Raw genomic sequence first — 5465 nt, forward strand, 5'->3', positions numbered from 1 at the left:
GAGAGAGAGTATGTTTTGCCCCCTGTCCGTCCGTCCGTCCGTCCGTGTGTCTGCGAGCAGCTAATCTCTGCCACCGTTGGGCCGCTCACTGTGAAACTAAGCTAAGCTATGAATTATCCCTTGACTGCAAGAGAATGATAGAAGCAGAAATGACCACTCCCATGTTATGAGATAGAGAGAAACACATCTAGCTCGGATTTCTTCTTTTTTTGATGAAAACGAGCCATATTCAACTGCCGATAACAACAGAATGGACCATCGCGGTAAGAATGTTTTTGTTCCGGTGGATAAACGAGACCCTCCCCCCAGACAGTCTTTGTTTACATCCGTGTCCACATTGTGGCTTCCGTGGGTCTCTGTGGAGCCACGATTGGCCCTTGGGCCGGACTTTGGACATGTCTGACTTAAGCCTTATTTGAAAATATCCATCTATAACGTAACATGGACGCAATTCTACTGCGCCAACCAGCACAAGCGGCAAAACAAACTCCAAAAGACACTAAACCCACTATACCATTGGTTCTCAAAGTGGGGTCCGGGGACCCCCAGGGGTTCTTGAGGGAGTTCCAGGGGGTCCCAAGCTAAATGATGGATAGTTAGGAACCATAACCTTCTGTTTTTGATGAAAACGAGCCATATTCAACTGCCGATAACAACAGAATAGACCATCGCGGTAAGAATGTTTTTGTTCCGGTGGATAAACGAGACCCTCCCCCCAGACAGTCTTTGTTTACATCCGTGTCCACATCGTGGCTTCCGTGGGTCTCTGTGGATCGTCAAAATAAGGTAAAACATCGCTGGCAGTGGCGGATGAATGAATGAATTAACGCTCATCTCCTCGGACCTCATCAAGCCCAATGCCATCACCTCATCGATCATCGTCACGCCCAGTGTCATATCATCATAGGTCATCATCACACCCAGAGCCATCTCATCAGTTAAGAGAACCAATGTCAAGTCTGAACATTCAAATGTACAGTTCAAGTTAAACAATGTACTTTGTCATTTATAATCATTTTCAGTAACTCATCAGTCATCGTTGAACCTACTGATGTCTCTTCCTCACTCCTCATCTCGACCACTGTCGTCTCATCGCTCCTTATCTCGACTGCAGTATCCTCATCTCTCCCCATCGCTACCACTGTAAAAGTATCAATACTGCAATGCAGAGGTACTCCGTTACAAGTAAAAGTCCGGAATTCCAAATTGAAGTACTTAAAGTACCAAAAGTAAAACTACTAAAATGTTTGAAAATAGCAGATCTACAAGCTCACAACGGGTCGCATTATGATCTTGTGGATCGGCTATTTTCAAACAGCCTATGTATAAAACAGAGCTAAAGTGGTTAATGCATGTTTTGTAATGTAATAATTAATATCTGCAAAGTAACTAGTAACTAAAGTTTTCAAATAATTGTAGTGGAGTAAAAGTACAATATTTCCCTCTGAGATGTAGTGGAGTAGAAGTAAAATTATAGACAATTGGGAAATACTCCAGTAAAGTAAAAGTACCTCAAAATTGTACTTAGGTACAGTACTTGAGTAAATGTACAGTAGTTAGTACTTAACACCACTGCAACTCGTATATAAATTTGGCATAGTGGCTATAGTGATCATTTGTTTTTGGACAGTGTTGTGCTTGTGTGATAATGTGCAAGTGGCCTGGATTTACACAGTTTAAATGTCTAATAAGTAAGTTATTATCTCAACTCCACTAAAGACACAATTGCACTCCTTTGTGGAGTGCAATTGATAACACTGATAACACTACTTTGATAACACTGATAACACTACTTTGGAAAGTGTGCTCTGAGGCAGATTGCCTTTGTAGATTAATAAATAAATATATAACAGTAATTGCTATAGGGATTATTTACTGTATTGGGAGACGCATAGAATGTCAGAACCACAAACACAACTGATAGCCAACTTAATTCCTGGGAGAATGAACGGTGAAGGTCCATCCGAAATGTCTGAAGGCATTCAGTTTCCCCTTGACTCACAGGACGAGGTGGAACACTTTGAAGAGCGGCTGAAATAACCTGGCAATTCCTCACAGAAGAAGAACCTGGAATGAATTGAACAGTCATACTCATATGTTATCTGTTACAGCTATCACACCCTCAATTTATTTAGATGTTCACGTTATTTAGATGTTCAAGTTAATACCATTCAACCACTTTGCCTGTACGTTGAATAAAACAATGATCAATACCATTAACCATCATTCGGAACCCCAGCATCCCTATTCTGGGAGCAGTAATTCTATTTCCTGTCTATATTTTCAGATTTCTTCTCTGAGATCCATTGGGGGACAGGACGTCACGCGTGGGACTCGTCACATATCTTTAGTAATAGGGTGGCCAAGAAGATCTGCTGGAAAAGTGCAGATGGCAAGATGTCCTTTAATCAGATGGCATCAAAGGCAGTAGTTGAGTGTAAGTAGGAACACACATAATAGTGTAGGCATAGGGGTATCGAACATTTGTAGACATTTAATTTGCTCAGTAACCTACTTTGTTTACAACGTGCCAAAGCAGTTTCTTCAGGAAGTGCAAGTATACTTTGCAGAGCTTGCATTAATTTGCTGCGTGTTTGTTTGTTGTCTCCGCCAGGCCGAAAGGCATGGCGAGAGAGTATGTTTTGCCCCCTGTCCGTCTGTCCGTCCGTCTGTGTGTCCGTCCGTCCTTCTGTCCGCGAGCAGCTAATCTCCGCCACCGTTGGCCCAGTCGCTGTGAAACTGCACACACACACTTCTTGGATGCCACAGCAGAACCTCTGCCCCACATTTTTCAGATCAGCCTGTCATAGCGCCACCATGACGCCGACTTTTGCAAACACATTTTTGGATATTACTCCTACAGATTTTGTCTGAACAACACGCAAATCGGTACACAATATCTCTACAGTCATGTGATTAACGCGGATCTGTCCGATATTACATATTCCATCCTACTTGCCTAACATTGGCTTACAAAGTTTGCAGGATAGGTCAGCTTTTAACAAAATTCCTCAAATCATGAATGCAGTGTGCAATATCTGTGAACTTTTGTACACATATTCCCACTAGGCCGAGGAAGAAATGCCCCCCTTTTCACATTGGCCTGTTATAGCGCCACCAGCAGGTCTAATTTAGCAAACTACATTTTTGGAACAAAATGCCTCAAATCATGAATGCAGTGTCCGATTGCTGTGAAAGGCCTAAGACGAAATGGCACCTTTTCACATTGGCCTATTATAGCGCCACCAGGAGGCCATAATAACCTACCTGGCCTGGTGGAGACTTGTGCTCCGAGGAGCACTTTTTCTAGTTTTATATGTGATGTATGCAAATGTCATGTGGGAAAGCAACTTTTTTTCTGTCTTATAATCAGCTTCAATAAATAATTGCCTGTGAGAGACAAGACCTTTTCTGGCCTTTCTGTAATGAGCACATAAAAAGGACCAGTAGCTTTGAAACCTTTATTTGAAAAAGAAGAAAAATATAAACATAGTTGTTGTTTTTTAAAGGTATAACAGAGTAAATCTTTGCCTTTACTAGATTAACAATTAACAAATCAATAAAAAACAACACAATCATTGTCTAGTCCAGCATGCTGAATGTATGCATTTCAAATTCACTGACTATGGAAAAAAATGAGTATGAATCAATTAAAATCAACAGGGAAGCTGTCAATCTGGACTAGAATAGCCATAATAACGCATCAACTCAAATGTCTTATTTGGAAGAAAAAAATACTCATCAACAAATAGCTTCTCTCTTAAGATGTGTAATTTGACCAAAGGATTTGCTGCAACTAAAGGTTGTTTTCCTCTGTATGTGTCCTCATGTGTGCCCCCAAGGAATCGGCCCTGGAATTGAACCTCATGTCCGGGTTCTCTTAAACCATGTAGTTCCTATTAATGGCAGTAGTGAAAACTACAGGAGAATGTGCTCTCAGTACTAGTGAATGAGGTTTTGGCCGGACTTCAATCGCTAGTTTAAAGTCTTTTTTACTCATCATGATGCGTTTAGTAAATTATGGTCCCATTGATATTAAAATTAATGATGAAGTAGGGTGTGTTTCTAGCACTTCTACTGGTTCTACCGACTGAAGACCCGCACTCGATGTGGTTGAAGCCAATAGCAGTCGTTTACGGTTCCATTTCAGGGCCGGAAGTTCAAAGATGGCAGATTTCAATTTGCCGAAAAAGTGGCTTCAAAACGGTCTGTAGAAACCAATGGGGCTGGCTTTGTCCATATATTTTTACAGTCTTTGTTTTAGATTACCACTTTGACTAAAGCCTTTGCCGCTTGTCGTGCAAGTCTAGGGCTTTCCCCTTTATGAGCATGGACTAAGATGGTCATTAATGTGTCATCTCAAATGCCTTTTTTGAAAAATTACTCATCCACAAAACATTTTTCCTATGTATGTGTCCTCATGTGTGTTTTTAGATGACCACTTTGACTAAATCCTTTACCACAAACTGTGCAAGTAAAGGGCTTTCCCCCTGTGTGTGTTCTTATGTGTGTTTTTAGATTTGCCATGTGAACACAGCCTTTGCCACACACTGTGCAAGTAAAGGGCCTTTCCCCCTGTATGTGTTCTCATGTGTATTTTTAGATTTGACATGCTAACACAGCCTTTTCCACAAACTGTGCAAGTAAAGGGCCATTCCCCTGTATGAGCCCTCATGTGTCTTTTTAGACTATTCATTTGACTAAAACCTTTGTCACAAACTCTACAAGTATAGGGCTTTTCTCCAGTATGAACCTGAATGTGTATTTTTAGACTACCTATTTGACTAAAGCCTTTGTCACAAACTTTACAAGTGTAGGGCTTTTCTCCAGTATGAATCCTTGTGTGCACCTTCAGACATTGCTTTTGATTAAACATTTTGCCATAATCTGTACAACTAAATATTTGTTTCCCTATGTGACTCCTCATGCACTGGCTTTGTTTTGGTGATTTTAGGTCATGGCATATCTTGTTGCTCAAAGACAATCTATGTCCTTCCACATAATGTGTCTCGTGTGTGTTTAAATCTGAATGATCTTCCCTGGTCTCACACTCATCACTGTCTTCAGTGTCAGATTGAGAACAGTGTGAAGAGAGTTTTGATGTTCCACAGTCCTCTACATCAGCATGTGTTTTCACGTGTTCAGTTGAGGTGCTGGCTAGAGGCTCTGTCTCCAGATGGCCATCATCGTCTTCACTTTTCACTGCTAGTAATGTCTCAGTTGACCCATCAGCCTCCTCTTGTCCTTGAAGTAACTCTTCCTGGTCCTCTTTAATCTCTTCCTTCCTGATCCTCCTCTCCTCCTGTTCCTCTTTAATCTGTGGAGCCTCTGGTTCCTCCAGGACCAGACTGGGGCTCCTCTCCTGCTGTTCAGGAGAAATCTCCTCTCTACACACAGGGAGGAGCAGGACGTCTAGGTAAAATATACAATACAATTATAGAAAAACAATTAAATGTTTGAGCGTT

The sequence above is a fragment of the Gymnoscopelus microlampas genome (assembly GCF_963454915.1).
Source record: "Gymnoscopelus microlampas genome assembly, chromosome: 13".
Classification (NCBI taxonomy): Eukaryota; Metazoa; Chordata; class Actinopteri; order Myctophiformes; family Myctophidae; genus Gymnoscopelus; species Gymnoscopelus microlampas.